This window comes from Adiantum capillus-veneris, chromosome 19 (genome assembly GCF_014529385.1).
Source record: "Adiantum capillus-veneris isolate H3 chromosome 19, ASM1452938v2, whole genome shotgun sequence".
Classification (NCBI taxonomy): Eukaryota; Viridiplantae; Streptophyta; class Polypodiopsida; order Polypodiales; family Pteridaceae; genus Adiantum; species Adiantum capillus-veneris.
The window spans coordinates 23,669,926-23,687,175 of record NC_140949.1 but is presented as its reverse complement, the minus strand read 5'-3'; positions in this window follow the sequence as shown (position 1 = coordinate 23,687,175).

The following is a 17,250-nucleotide window of genomic DNA, read 5'->3' as shown; positions in this document are numbered from 1 at the left end:
AGAATTTTGACCAAGGTAGCTCTAGGAGGCTCATTACGTGTATTCTTGTGGGGGCAAGCACGATAGGTGCCCTTGCTCCTCGCACTTGAAACAACGGTTATCTTTCCAATAACGCTCTAGCCCTTCAGGATAAACTTTATTTTTGCCTTTATAAACTCCCTTCTCCTTAGATTTGTTGTTGTTGGCATTGCCTTTGGGAGACTTTTGGACATTTGTCCTTCCCCTTAAGATTTGTTACGGTCTTTGTTTTCCGTGGGCTTAGGATTTCTCTTAGCCCCTTATTGGAAATTGATTCGTGAATCCACCATGGTATGGTGTATGATCGTAGATATGGTGCGTGGCCTTTGGGAGCTAACATACTCCGCTATATTCTCAATTAAACCCCCACAAAATTGTTGTTTTTGTTCTCAAAAATCCATCTTTTTGAAGACACTGTCTTTGAGATGTAAGTCCTAAAACTTTTCTACATATTTGTGAATAGATTTGTAGGGAGAGAGCTTCAAGCTTCGCCATTCGGTGAGTACTTTATCTTTGGCATCGGTAGCCAAAAACTACTTCATGATGGAAGCTCTTAAAGCTTTCCAAATTCGTGGAGCTTCACCGTTGGCCCGTAGGCTAGACCACCATTGTTTGGCGGACTTTTGCAAATATATGGCTACATGACATAGCTTAGAGGACTCCGTGAAGCCCTCATCTCCAAATGTTGCATCAAATTGTTGGATAAAGGCCAAGAATTTGTCTATAGCACCAAAAGTGCCATCATAGGTAAGGAAAGAGACGTTCTTTCCTCACTCTTTGAACTTTTTGAGCTTGGATGACCTCTCCCATGCGGCATAGGATTTCCTATGGCCTCTTCTTTTAGGTGGTTCAAGAGCTGCACCATCACTTTCTTTAGAAGTGGAAGAGTATGAGGAGGATGGAGAACAGGTTGACCTCTTTCTTGCCTTTTTCTTCCTTGTTCCTCCTTGTCAGCACCATCACTTTCTTCAGAAGAGGAAGAGGGTGAAGAAGATGGAGAAGAGGGTGACCTCTTTCTCGCCTTTTTCTTCTCTTGTTTTTTCTCATCCCTCTTTGAATTATGGTGCAGAGAAGTATGTGATGGTCTTCTCTGTTTAGGGGGTGTTGCAGAGCGTTTTGCCTGCCGTCTTCGTGGAGCCATCTCCGTCGAGGTGGCAAGAGACTCACCTCTTTCTTGTTCTTTTAGTGGGGGCTATACCATTGAAACTTGAGTTCTCCTTTGGGAATGAGATGCGTCATTGAGTAGTCGATTTTTGAGCCCTTCGTACGGATCCTCTTCTTCTTCCCTTATAGGAGAGAGTCCTCTTTTGTAAGTCTCACTAGGAGGCTTCCTAGGTACTCTCTCTTCTTGGTGGGGAGTTTGGAGAATACCATGGGTGCGCAATTACGGTAGCATTTCACTTTGGAGGGATGGGTTACCCAGGGGCTTGTCACAAGCTTAGAAACAAGATAGTTTACAAGCATAAGGGCATCATTAGTTGCTCTTTGTTAGCAGCAAGCTACCTCGGATATCATTTTTCGGAGCTTTTATTGTAAAAACACATATTATTTTGATGAATCGAGAATGTTGTAAGTCCTACTTTCTAGATAAACATTGTAATTGATGAGTCGGGGCTATAAGCTTTCAGATTGTATCAACTTGTCTTTAGTTAGAGCTCTTAGATTATTAGTTTTGACCACAAAAACCTTGGCTAGGTATAAAAGCCAATTTCTGTAAGTTTTGGATAATAGAAACACAGCGTGAGCTAACGGCACTCACTTCTCTCCTTCTCACGCTTCCTACTCCCTTCTCGGTTGTGACATTGCAGTGCAGTTTGTTGAGTTGCAACCGCAGGTAAGAGCTCTACGCATTGACGTAAACAGTTCATGGTAATCCGTAGCTTTTGGCATCGCTGACCCGTGGTATAATTTTATCATAAGTATGAATTTAAGCTTCAAAATTATAAACTAAATATAGGCAGGATATTGGGGCATCATTGCTAAGCATTTAGAAGCATTCTAGATCGAAAACGACTAGGTCAAAAACTCACTTTTGTTAATAATCGGGATTTTTGCACTTGACCTAAAGTGAGATTTGAGACCATAAGCATGTGTTCTTGGGTCTTATAAACATGTCCTAGAAGTTTTGTAATGTTTCGATGTCGTTTGATGCTGTAACGAATGTGATTTGTTTACATATGAGCAATTATCTTTTGGTGATTTCAATCATTTGAGTGTAGCTTTTGTAGATGCAAGTTGTTTGTTGTTTTCCAAGAGATTGACAACCTCTTGTAGCCTCTATGCACTAGTCAAGTCAGCTTTATCCCATGGATTAACAATTATATCTGTGGTTCTCGCTATGTCTGCAATAAGATAGGAGTGAGGTTAGACACCCGTCCCATGTTTGGTGCCGTTGTCGGGGATCAAAGAGACCTAAACTAGGGAAAAACACGAGCATCTTGTGAAGTTATCCTTTAACTTCCTCTAGAATCACCTAGAGTCAAAAATTTCTTTTAAAAGCCGCATAGCTTAAGATTGTCGTCTTTTGCTGTGTAGAGGTAGCTTGGAAGTAAGTTGTACTTTCTAAGTACCTTTTAGGATTGTAAGATTGTAGAATTAGATTAGGAGTTTGATAATGATAGATGGACGATAATGATTGTCGTCTTTTGCTGTGTAGAGGTAGCTTGGAAGTAAGTTGTACTTTCTAAGTACCTTTTAGGATTGTAGGATTGTAGGATTGTAGAATTAGATTAGGAGTTTGATAATGATAGATGGACGATACAAGTGTTAAGATCAAGGCTCAGAAAACCATAAAAAACAAGAAAACGAGTGTTTGTGGACACTTTCCACAACCCCATTGCAGCAGAACCTAGGAGTAAAGTAAGTAGAATCCGAGGTGGGATTTCAGAACATTGCTTTATCCAAAAGAATCAATTGTGAGTTGTTTATGTGAAGTTGCAAAATTTTAGGTCTACGGCTAGAAATAGCACCAAAAGGCTGTCGAGGACCACTAAATCCGGCTCGGGATTATTCTTTAAAAGTTGTATGAGCCAGTGGGGAAGCTTAAAGACGTATTGAGGTAAAAATTTCAAGAGTTTGCAAAAACTCAGATTATTTACTTTTTCTTGACATTTTAGGCCAAATTAAGTTTTGACTTGGCTCAGAGGCTTAAAATAGTTCATAAAAAGACTGTCCAATGAAAAAGTTCAAAAAAGTGCTCATTTTCGGCCTAAAGTAAATTATCACGATTATTTACTTTCAGATCAAAACTTACCAAGGTTGATACGAGAGACTCTATGCATGTGTATAAACATTTTTGTAAAGGCCCATAGAATTTGGATCATCAAACTGACCAAAAACTTGGTAAAAACTGAACTTTATACTGACTTTCGAGAACTTGAGTGTAAATTGGAAACATTTGTTGAAACTGCAAGTTAAACTTGACTCATGTACATGCTCAGTTGATCAAAAAGATGTAAAAATTTACCAGAAGTAAATAATCGTGATTATTTACTTTTATCCCATTTTTCAGCTTTTTTGACCAATTAACCCAGCATAACACTAGTTTTAGCATGTTATATTAAGCCCACAAACCAAATTTGGTAAGATTTGGATCATTGGAGTGAAAATTGTGGCCAAATTTGCAATGTCAATCTGCAGACACAAAATTGTTGACCATTTGAACAGGAATTATCCAAACTTGATGAAACTTGGCTAGGGAGCTTAAGTTAAGCTAATGAAAAATACTGTGTCAAGATTGTGATAAAAACTTGGAAAAAAAAGCAAAAGTGCGATTATTTACATCTTCTACAAAACTAGACATTTTTGCACATTTGAGTATATCACAAGGTCAAGCATATCAAGTGGACCACACAAATCAATTTTGGTAAAATTTGGATCACAAAAGTGAGAAGTAAACCAGATTCTTGAAAACTGAGTCTGCGGCGGACAGGAAACAATTGATAACTTGAACAAATTTTGTTTAAACTTAGTGAAACTTATCTGTAGACCTTAACAAGTTGCATACTTGGCAAATCAAGCCAAAAAGTGCAAAAGACTAAGAAAAGTAAATAATCGTACTTATTTACTTGATTCGCAAAGACATACTTTTTGACTTTTGAACTTGTACAGTGTTAGACCAGCATAATACAAGGTCACTGGGTAAATTTTGGGTCAATCGGATCCAAATTAGTACATGTTCACTCAGTTTGCAGGTTGCAGATTAGTCCTTTGGATTTTTGCAAAAGTAGAACCTGAAAGTCTCAATTACTGACTCACCGAGCTCAATTTGAAGAGATACACCAGTCACAATAGCTAGCAAGGATTGTATAGTCTTTGTGAAAGAATAGCTAACTTAATTAAAACTGATACAGGAATCGGGTTGCAGACAAGGAATTGAAAGCTTGACAAAAGTTGCAAACAGGTCAAGTGAAAGAGGTTGACAACAAGGAAATCCGACGGTAAGTACTCTATCCAGGGCTTCAAAAGTCTATATGAACGTTAGATCTGGTTGTATACTAGCAAACCAAGGCATATTTGGAGAGACCGCTAGTAGAGTATCCACCGAAGAGAGTGTGAATCAAGGCGAGCATTGGACACTATCTTTGAAGAAGTCCCAGACACTTTTTCAGATCAACATCTGAAATGTCTTCCTATTCGACTCATTCAAAAACTAGAACGACAATGCAATATAAGCACATACTCTCCTTTCATAAGACTAATTCCATGGAGCTCAGGTTTACCTCGATCTTAAGGAAGAGTATGACATTTTCATTGATGACCATGACATAGAGTTTAAAGAGGAAATCACGGCAAACAAACAAGGAAAAATGTACATGGATAAAAACGGGACTCAGTATTTACAAGTTGAAAACCCTGACGTGATAGACAAATGGGAGTTAGAAGTAAATACCATAATTCCAAATATGGCAGCAAAAGAAGGATCATCGACTTTAGAATTCGAGGGATAAGATCAAGTTGATTTGAAGCCTTTGAAATGGCTTAGCACAGATAATACTAGGATCGGAGTCTATTGTTGGGAGGATAAAAACGTCAAAGATCTTCTATGGATTTCTCACGCCAAATCAGGATAACTAACACCCATGAAGATAATCTATATCTTCAAAATCATAGACAAGGGTTTAGCAGATCTACCAACCTACCTGTCTAGGGATTTTTATAACAAGAATTTTGTTATGATGATTCTTGAGGAGGTGGAGCAAACCAAATAACAAGGGTACTCCATAAGGGATTGGATATTGGGCCAAGGACAAGAAACTATTCGAAGAGATAAACTCCGCAAGAGATCTTTTGAGAGTAATGTTAAAAACCCAGAAACAACGAAGAAAATTGGGTGACACTAAAGCCAGTCCAGGGTTACATGAGTCACTATTTCCAACAGACTGGTTTGAAGGACTCGGCACATGACCAACTGCCAGGAGACCGGGAGTTGAACCAAATAAATGTGTCAAACCTGCTGATTTTCAAAAATGGGTCAAAAAATATTGTGGATCTGAAGATCCATATGACCACTTAGCAAGCTTTAAGCAAGTGCTAAGAGCAGAATGCATATTTGATTTCCATACTCAATTCAAGGGTTTGGAATGACATTAGATGGGAAAGCACTGACATGGTTCCAAAACATTCCACCAAGGTCAATCATGGAATTAAATACATTAGCTCAAGGATTTGTAGCTGCGTGTTCCAAAACAAGGATCAAACATAATATAGTAGATTAAATCTATAGCTTCAAACAGAAACAAGGTGAGTTTGTTAGGGATTGTGTGAAGCAATTTGCAAAATGCCGAGAGCTAGAGAACCTACAGAAGAAAGACTAGTATCATTGTTTCTGGAGGGACTACTAAACAAAGAACTTCATGCTATATTGTATAGCAAGAAGCACATCACCCTAGAGTGTGTGTCACATGATATTGACTTAGGATACAATTGTGATATTTTCAATGAAGAAGAAGTCCCTAAGGATAATCTAAGTGAGAGAACAGCATCCACCAAACCAGCACAAGTGGAAATGGCTACTGTAGCACCGCTTACATCCATAGAATACATGCTCAAAAGTATGAATGAAATGATGAATAACATGCAAAAAGAACCTATGAGGGGACCAGAGCGAGGGATACCTCAACAGGGACAACCAATTCGGCTGCAGAAATGGTGTACAATCGAGGGTAAATGGACCAACCATGAGACCAATGAGTACTATTACCACCAAAGTATGATGGGAATGTTCAATATGTGCCCATGAGTCCACAAGAACAACCCATGTATAGATATCAGCCTAATATGTCCCCACTATGAGGTCCCATCCCCCTCTCACCTAGACGAAACTGGAGGACACCTGATGGTTGCTAGATCCTATGCGGAAGCAAACAAAAAATTGGCTAAGAAGAAAGAGAAGACCAGTGGATGGTCTCTTATCACTAAGTGAATTGAGTCCAAGCCACTAGTGAAAAAAGGAGTCTAGCTCCGTCCCGCAAGACAAGCGTAATTTCGCACTATCGGTCCTATTCTCATCTTCCAAGAGGAGAAGTAACCTCAATGCCTTTTTCCTCATAATTTTCAAAGGCACGTACACCGAGTTCCTTCCGTTCTGGCGTAATAAGATATCTAATGACGTTCTCTATTGCGCACGACAGAGAGTTCCCGACTAATCAGGACCACCTGTCTCATAGGCTTTGGCAACCTGAGCCAAGCCCCCACTTTCCACCCCGCACTCACACAGAGTCTTGTATAGCCTAATTACTAACACATTGTTGTTCAACACTTAGGGCTCTTTTTATATTTCCTCGACACAAGTTCGTTAAGACACTACAAGAGGCTCTTCACATTAGCGACGCTCACACAGCGACGCTCAAAAAAAAAAATCCCGGCGTCGCTATGAGCGTCGCTATGAGCGTCGCAAATTTACAAAGAAATTTGCGACGCTCATAGCGACGCTCACTGGGGAAAAAAAATAACCGAGCGCGCCCAAAAACTCAGATCTCAGATCTGAGTTTTTCGGCGCCCTCAAGCAAAGAGCAGGTAACGCTCTCCCTCACTCTCTCTCTCTCTCTCTCTCTCTCTTTTTCTTTTACACACACACACACACACACACACACACGAGGAGAGGAAGGAGAGCCAGGTATGCTCCTTCTCTCTCCTCATTCTCATGTTCCCTTCCCCTCTTTCTCTCTCCATCGCGCTCTCTCTCACACACACACACATACACACACACATATAGTGTTTTTGAGAGAGAGAGAGAGAGAGAGAGAGAGAGAGAGAGAGAGTGCAAAAACGCACACATACATAAACAAAGAATGCACACACACATTGAGAGAGAAAAAGAGAGAGAGAGCATGCATAAACAAAAAACGCACGCATTGAGAGAGGAAAAGAGAGAGAGAACATGCATAAACAAAAAACGCACACATTGAGAGAGGAAAAGAGAAAGAAAACATGCATACGATCCAAAAAAACGCACACACATTGAGAGAGAAAGAAAGAGAAACTAAGGGAGCGTCGTAGGAAACTAATTAAAATTAAAAGACCTAAAGATCTAGCCGACGAGGAGTTGAACTGAAGACCTATTATTCAAGAGAGAAATGGCATAATCAATCTATCATACTTGGCATGAGTGATAGAAAGGTTATACCATTTATCTCTTTTTATTGGCACACACATCCACACACGCGCACACACACAGGAAGAAGAGAGTTATAACGTCGTAGGAAACTATTTTAAAAGACGTTAAAGATTAGGTTATATGTAGACTTACATTAAATTAGATTTAGGTTTATTTTTAACTAGATTTACATTTATTTAAGCTAGATTTAGATTTATGTTATATTAGATTAGATGCGGGTCTCCATAGACTGCGATGCCTGCATGAAGCGGGTGAAGAAAGCCCTCAATGGAATATAGGGTATTGCTGCCTTCACTCATAGTGGGCTCCGTCGATCCAAAAGTACTGGTGAAATGTCTTCAGAAGATAGGGAAGAAGGTGGATCTTCAGGGCGGCAAGAGTCACTACATCCCCGACACAATGACCATCTAGACAACCTCTAGTCATTAGACTTACGTTAAATTAGATTTAGCTTTATTTTTAGTTAGATTTACGTTTATTTAGATTTACGCTTATTTACGTTAGATCGAGTCCACGCAAGAATTACTTACGGTTTAGGGTTTAGAGTTAGACGAACAGTGAAAAGATCTACTGTGAAAAGATGTTAAGATGAAGTGAAGTGCTACAGCTAGAGAAGAGGCAAAGGGATTTTGTCCACTACATGCAGTATCATGTAGACGTGGGTGTCTAGATTTCTTGTACCCACAAATATAGGTATTGACCAATAAAGACGAGATTATAACCCGGTGGTTCTGATCTCCGTGCACCTCTAGACCGAGGTGTGCGGGGATTGGACATGACTAGAGAATGTGAGGTAAAGAGAGAGAGAGAGAGAGAGAGAGAGAGAGAGAGAGAGAGAGAGAGAGAGATAAGATGAAGAATGCCAATAGAATATTAAATTTGTTGTCTAGGTTATAAGTTTTTTATTCTCATTATGAGTAGCGACGAGGATGTGGGACCGTCCAACCGAAACACCTATCTCTCAACGAGGGTCTTATGTCCTTGTAATCAATGCAAGCATGCTGTGCGACGGACAAGACGTGTTTCTTTGCAGCACGTTCGTGAATTTGGCGAGTTCGATCCATCTATTATAGATCGAGTTGTTGCCAATTATAACTCGTCGGACTCTGACGCTGGCCAACAAGCAGCAATCTTGCAACCCAATAGACGTATTCGCAGGCGCTTTGGTCAAGCAGCATATGTGAGGCCACAAGATGTAGCCTCTGACAGCTCGGGGGATGATCATGCAGAGCACATTCCCAACGAGGCAATGTTTGAGCCCGAGATTGATGAAATGATCGAGACGATCATGGATTCAGAAAGGCTTATCTATGATGATATGAAAAGTGAAGCCGATACATCATTGTATAATGGAGCACGTATGTCTAGATTGAAAGCACTCCTGGTTCTTCTCAACATGCAGGCAAAGTTTGGATGGAGTGACACTAGCGTCACAGCGCTTTTCAGGTGATCTATTACAATTAGTTTACTTTAATAGAACTCATGGTGTATAATGATCTGATAGATTTTTACACGACTGTATCATATTTTTATGTTGTGTAGATTGCTGAAAGAGCACATTCTACCAGCTGACAATGTGATGCCAGATTCCCGAGATGAAGCAAGAAAGATTTTGCGAAACTTGGGGATGGATTACAATTCTATCCACGCTTGTCCTAATGACTGCATTCTTTTCAGAGGGGAATACACAGACATGGAGAAGTGTCCGAAATGTGATTCCGAAAGATATCGAGTAGATCTCCACGGGACAAAAATTCCACAAAAGGTTTTGCGACATTTTCCTTTGCTTCCTCGCATCAAGCATTTCTTCGAATGTAAGTCCATGGCCGCCCTAGCATCATGGCATGAGGAGAATAAATCTTCGGATGGTGTGCTACGAATTCCTGCAGATTGCGCAGCCTGGAAACATATAGATGGAACATGGTCGGATTTTGCCAGGGAAGCTCGAAATTTGCGCTTAGGCCTGGCTATGGATGGCGTAAATCCATTTGGTCAAAGATCAACATCTTACAGTGTATGGCCCGTTGTCATCGTCAACTACAACATTCCCCCGTGGTTGACTACGAAGAAGGGGCACCTATGGCTAAGCTTGATTGTGCCAGGGCGATATAAAGTGGGGAATATGGATGTGTATCTTCGTCCACTATTGGAAGAGCTACAACAATTGTGGATTGGCATAGAGGTGGTGGATATGAGCCAACACACAGGACGACGGAATGCTTTGATCAGAGGTATTCTAATGTGGACCATGCATGACTATCCCGGGCTAACAGAATGCTCAGGTGATCTATTGACACTCCTCTCTCAGACACTGTAAATCTTGTTTTTCCCCATAGTTGATCTATTATCATGTGTATACATGCAGGGCTTCAAACAAGCGGATACAGAGCATGTGTCACATGTGGACCTAGACTGAATGCACGTAGGGCACCCTCACTGAAGAAGCAAATCTACGAAGGTCATCAAGCGTATCTTCCGGAGAATCATGTGTTACGCGACGGCTTTTTGGGAAGAGAGCCACCAAGGATGTCTGCACAAGCATGGTTAGAGCAGAAGGAGATGTGTGATGACGGATTGCCTCCAGGGATGAAGAGACTATCTCTATGGTACGAGTTACCATACTGGCCTCGACTCGTGATCAATCACTTGCTCGATCCAATGCACATATTCAAGAATGTGGGTAATCTACTATGGGACCATTTGACCGGCAAGAAAGATACTTTGGGAGCCAGAGTTGACCTTAGAAATGTGGATCGTATGGAGCAATATTGGCCGCAAACAGCGTCTGATGGATCGATAAAACTTCCTAAAGCACCATGGATTTTCACAGGAGCCCAAGAACGCAAAGTAAAAGAGGCCATTCGATCTTTGCGGACCCCCACTGGCGTAATGCACTCGCTCCGAACGTGTTTTACTAAAGAAGGAAAGCTTACCGGTTTGAAGTCACACGATTGGCATAAAATGTGTCAGGTACGTTCATAGTGGACTTTAATATCATTGCATAAAATGTGGACTTTAATATCATTGCTGCACATACTTTACAGTTTATTTTACCGGTTGCCATTGAGGGATGTTTGTCTCTCGACATCCGTAACACAATCTACAAACTTGCAAAGCTGGTGCAATGGATCTCACAAAAGGAGATCGACGTAGACTCCATACCATTCGCCAAACTAAATGCTGCGGAGCTTGTGTGCATGTTTGAGAAACATTTTCCTACTACAATGCTAACCATTCAGGTGCATCTTCTTATTCACATAGTTGATGAGGTGGAAATAGCTGGCACAGTTCATTCCAGATGGATGTTCTTCTTAGAGCGTTTCATGAAAACGCTTAAGGGATATGTGCGTCAAAAGGCACGTCCGGAGGGTAGCATGGCAGAAGGTTGGTTGGTATCAGAGTCCCTAGTGTACATTGGAGAGTGGTTAGACGGATTTGATAAATCCCGGGATACGCTATGGCGAACCATAGATGATGAGCGCATATCTGGGATTGTCATGTGCAATCTCGGTGTTGAGAAGAAGATGACGGAAGATCTAGAGGCTAAAATCAACCGATTTTGCATGCTTCACAATCCAGTGATGCAAAAGTGGATTTCACAATATGAGGATGCAAAGCAAGAGCGACAAAGGGCACGAATCGAGTGGAGACGGGGAAGACGACCACCGATGCACTATCCAGCGGTTCTGGAGAGCCTACCAACCTTCATGAGCTTAAGATGGTTGCACAACCAATTGAAAAGCGCACAACAATGCGGTGACGAAGTGACTGAAGAAGAGTGGGAGTACTCTCGGGGTTGCGCGACCAAGGTAAGTTTGCAATGTACGACTAGCAAGTGACTTTATTTATAAACGTTTGAACGGCCACTCATAATCTTTGTTCGTTGTAGTATAAGTCATACACAGCAGCATGGTGTAAAGGTCGACATTTTAGGGTGGAACGAATCGACAAAAAGCGTTTTACTCAAGATTGTGGAATCATGGCAAAATTTGAACAGTCTAGTCGACGACGTTCCTCTGATGCAGATCCCGTGGTGGCGGAACTCACTTACTTCGGCACGCTGCAAGAGATTTTGAGGATCGATTACAGAGGATTTTTTGTCGACTTGTTCGACGTGCAATGGTTCAAGATAATCATGGAGGGTCGAAACGCTACTGTGCGTAGAGGAGAGTCTGGTTTTCTTGAGGTGGATTCTACTAAGAAATGGACTGACCTAAGAGACACTTTCGTACTACCCGAGCATTGTGAACAAGTAAGTATATAAATAGTTAACATCCCCCTTTTACAAGTTATGTGCTTGAAAGCTCTCATGTAAGTTATGTGGCTCTGGCAGGTAGTATTTCATCCTACAAAGTCTACATCAAACTGGTGGTACGTCATAGAGGTAGCCCCTCGTAGTGCAAGGACGTATGAAGGCTACCATGTGCCAATCACAACGACATCAATGGAGGAGATCAGAGAAGATGCTCAATCAGAAGCCGCTGCGGTGGTGCCAGACGAGCATCAAGATGCTACTGCTCTATATGGGGTGCATGCAGAGGAGCTACAAAATGAAACAGAGGATATGTGTTTAAACGGAGAGCTCTATATAGATATAGGAAGTTATGCTGAGTTATGCGAGGATGAGAGAGAGATCTCTTAAAGCCACAAATATTGTATTTGAACAATTTTGCTCCGTGCTGTAAAAGCTCTAGCTCTTTTGATTGAAAATTCTGAGTTTTCGACTTGCCTCTTCTACCACTCGATTCATTGCGTCATTGTATTTATATGCGTCATTACGTCATTGTATTTAATGGTATTTGCGTCATTGTCTACTCTATTCATTCAATATTAAGTTTAAATATTCGTGTGTTTAATGCAGGTATGGATGATGAGGAGTTTCTTTCTTCTTTGTCACCGCAGCAGAGACAGTGGTACGTGGAGCGTCATCGCTCTGGCGCATCATCGCGCGTTCCTACACCATCCGCATCTCCCTCTCTTTCGGAGCATTCGGCGCGCTCCGAAGCTTCGGCGTCGACGAGACGAGCGTCACACTCTTCTAGACACCGGCGCTCTAGTGGTGGCGGTGGCGGTTGTTGTGGGGATTCCGCCACCGATGCCTCCACACCGCCTCGTGTTCGACGAGGCTCTTTACCCTCCCCTTCTTTGCCCGCCCCCACACCAGCCACAGCATCACCGTCTACGCCAGGTTTTGCACGGCTGACTGTTCCTAGAAGCTACACACCTCTACCTACTCCGCCAGGAGCCACCCCACTCGACACTCCTCGCTTCGGGGCCCAGACGCCGGTGGAGACACCTGACGTCCGTACCCCCATCGACACGCCGCTAGAGACCCCTGCCGGGACACCCAGGTTCACGCGTCACCGGCCAGAGGGCTTGCCTTACTCCGTCGACATCAGCGGCGGCATCATCATGGATGATGACGGCAAGAAGGTGATCTCGCGCATGCGTGGTCTTTGCTCTCAGCTGTTTAGACACTATATACTAAACAAATGGAGTGAAGTACCAAGTGATTTAAAAAACAGAGTCATCAGCATACTTCATGATGAGTTTCCCGTTCCAACACGGGATCAGCGCTTCAATGAAGACCTGATGAAGATTCGAATGCGCGAATACTGCAAACACAAGCGTTCCGAAGTGCAAAAAGCAATCAAGAATGGGTGGAATAGGCCAGATTGGCTGGCCAAAGAAGATTGGAAGAATGCGAAGAAAGCAGCGCACGAGAATCCCGACAAGTGGAAGCAACAAAAAGATGCAGCCAGAGCGCGAGTAGAGGCAGGGAGCTCGCACCACTTGGGGAGCGGTGGATGGGCATCATTTGAGGCCGATTTTGTAAGTCTTTTCACATTGCTCTTTATGCATGTTCGATAGTTTAGGGTTTATGAGTTTTTTAGTTCTAACATAATGAAATCTTTGTATGTTTTGACAGTGGTCGATGACAGGACGTGATCCCACACCGTACGAGCGCGAGTACGCAGGCAGGAAGGGCTTAAACGCCCTGATGGACATTCTCAGTTCTCGCAGCGGCATGGTTAGTATTACGGTTTACTCTTTTTTATTTTTTGTATTGTTTTATAAATGTCGTTATATGTTTATACTTACTGAAAACTGTCTTATTGTCTTTTTTTGCAGAATCCGACAGATACGCCGCTTGGACGCGATGAGACGTCTGATTAGACGACGTCAGTTTAGCCGTAGCTAGATAGCATTAGTTTAGGGTTTCTCATAGCTTATGTATCATGAGACGGATTTTATACGTCTTTTTGAACCATGTATATTATTACATTTGTCACCGCAATTCCTTTTGCCAATCAATTCTTTATGCCTATGATGTTGTACAATTGTCATTATTACATTTGCCAATCAATTCAGTTTGTCTATGATGTGTACAATTGTCAATTTTGCAAACAATGCGTCTTGTGGGTGACTATTTTGGGTCTATTATTTACCTTTGCACTTTTTTTAAAAAGTGAATCAAGTACAATATGGTTGATGGGTTGAATGCCCTGCCACCAAAAAAATATTCTCTCAGGCGTCGCTATAAGCGTCGCTATTTATGGCTCTGTAGCGTCGCTATATGCGTCGCTATACTCTTCTGTGAGAGCGTCGCTATAAGCGTCGCTATAAGCGTCGCTATAAGCGTCGCTATAAGCGTCGCTATATAGCGACGCCTATAGCGACGCCTATAGCGACGCATATAGCGACGCTCTCGTAGCGACGCTTTTAGCGACGCTTATAGCGACGCCGGGGGTTATAAAAACCCAGTGTATTTCCGTCGCTAAGAGCGTCACAAGAGCACATAACCTCTTGTAGTGAGACAGCCCTTCAAACATTGTCAAATCGGCACCAAAACATATCTTTCCTAGGAAAAATACTCAACAAACAATATTTCATTAAAAATTCCAATGTCTTGGAGTCGTGAGGACCTCCAGCGAGTGTTAACTCCACCCATTGTCAACTGGCCGCCCATAAAACCAGTCCATGATTCCACCCAATTCATGGAGTAACTCTCCGGGTAAAAATCATGTATCCACCGCATAGAAAGCAAGCCATGGACATATCCACTGCAAAGAAAGCCAGTCATGGATTCAGATCCTACGATAGCTTCACGAGCTACCGCACTGTGATCAGTAGGGGGTTCAGACTAAATCAACATTGGAATAATGAATGAAACTTGCTTGAGTTAGTTTTTCCTACCAACCATTCTTTCCTACCTCGAAGCAGTCTTTCCATAAATCATTTCTTTCCTATTTACTTCAACTTAAATTTAAATAAAATCTTTAAAAGATACCAATGCCGTTGTCTCAGTTGGATTTCCAACATAGTTTGGGAAATTTAAACATTCGTAAGTTATCGTAATGCAATGTTTATGTAAATACGAAAATTAAATTCATCCAACCTCATGAGCTTCCTCCTTGATGCCTCGTGAGATGGCCGGATTTTCTTCTCTCATTGGTGCTTTACCGTTGTTCACCATGTTGCTAGTTCCCGCCTCGCGGTCGTTAGCACCACCAAACCGGGTTCTCTTGAGGGCCATATCTCACTACTAAGATTGTTCTTTCAGAGAAACAAGAGACTATGCATAATTCCCACAACAACCAATGAGAAAACTGGACAAGGAATAACCTTATTCTTACACATAATGCTAGATTAAATGCCAAGCCTTCATACTACAAATATGCAAGCTAACTCAAAAATGCCACAAGATGATTATGTCTTAATAATTCATACCTCATCCTAAGATTATCATAACAAAAGCTTCCTTCGTATGCAACATGAGATCAAGATTACTATACTAATTAAATGAATCATTATAGCGTACAATGGTAGACTATAACCATGAAAATATCCAATATAATAGATGATTCATACACAATTTGCTAAAGCAACACAATACCCTACTTGTTCATCTTTTTTTTTGTATGCAAGAAGTCTCATAATTATGTCCTAATTTCATGGGTAAATCAAAGGTTTAATTCGATGATTAATCCTCAATTTGGGTGCTTAGAGAATCATTAGTGAAGAGCTTTACACATAACTATGCTCATCATGCATAACTGGCAATGATGATTATATGCATAGACTCATGCTTAATTAAAGGAAAATTAACTATCTTTAAGAAGCAAGGTGCTCCTTAACCCAACAACGGAATACAATCAATGAATGGAAACCATTGACAATACCCCACATATAATAGAGAATAGAATTATTTAGTGTTTTAGCCAGCTACTAGCATAATTAAGCTCGACATAGGAATCCTCTAGAGAAAAGAGACTATGGAGCAATAGGATTAACATAAATATAATTAAATTACCCTCAATTAAGGCCTCCTTTGTGTGTTATGTGATGTAGAAAGGCTTCACAAAAGAATGATCTGGCAGCGGCACTTCCTTGCAGTGACTTGGGAATTGTGTGTAAAGCTGGGTGGGAATGCTCCTTATATAGACTTCTGGGGTTGCTTGATGGCCAAGGCATGCCCATACCTCCCTAGCTCGCCCCCTCTTGCCAAAAGAAGAAGTAGAGTTGTCAAAAGCCTCTCACTAACCACTAGAGGTGTCCCCTTTTACCTAAATTAAGTGATACACCTCTCTAGTCCATACTTAGCCTCCATGCCACATTCCCATACTTGACCGAATACTTGGCACAAGGCTACCTATACACATGACCCATGGCCATACATGATGGGGTTACATGCCCATGCATACCCATACATCCATATGCACATCCATGCCATACATATACCTTAGAAAATGCTAACCTTAGGTTAACTTGATCTATACTAACCCGAATTTAATTCTAAAACTTGCTAACTCAAGATAGACCTACAGGTACCGAATACGACTACCTGCCATAAATAGCATCTTTCGACATCTGAACCCTATTTTTAAGGAAATCTGGGTCGGTGCATAGCTTGACGAGCCGATCGACCCTAGACCATACAGGGTGTCAAAAACTTTCTATTTTTGAGAATTTTTCACAAAAACTGAATTTGATCAGAATTATAAGTTCTACAAGGATCACAACTCAAAAACACATCTGATCACTGAAACTTGCTAAAAATAGCATCTTTTGCCAAACTGATATTTATACTTAAAATTTTACATAGGTATCCCTCTTCTAGGGCAGGTGGAGACCTTACATTCTACCCAATGTGAAAGAATTGAGATGCCCTCATTTCAAGGGTAAGTTTGGGTAATCCTTCTGAAGTGTTAGTTGATCTTCCCATGTTGCGTCTTCTTTTGGACAATCCTTCCACTTGACTAGATGTTCGATAATGTTCCTATTCCTTAGTTTTCTTTCCCACGTCTCAATGATGTAATCAGGTTGTAGCTCGAGAACGCCTTGAGTAGGAATAACAACTTGTTCTGCATCGATAAGATGATCGGGATTGGGAATATAAGGTTTAGGCAAACTCATGTGAAAAACGTCATGAACTTTAAGGTTTGAGGTAAGCTTGGTCACTTACAACCTTTACAATCTCATAAGGTCCACAATATCTTGGGCTAAGCTTCTTGAATTTTCCCAAGGATAGATTGCTCCTCTTGGGTCTAACCCTGAGAAATACTTTATTCCCTAACTTAAAAGTTCTTTCAAGATCTTTTCTTGTCTGCATA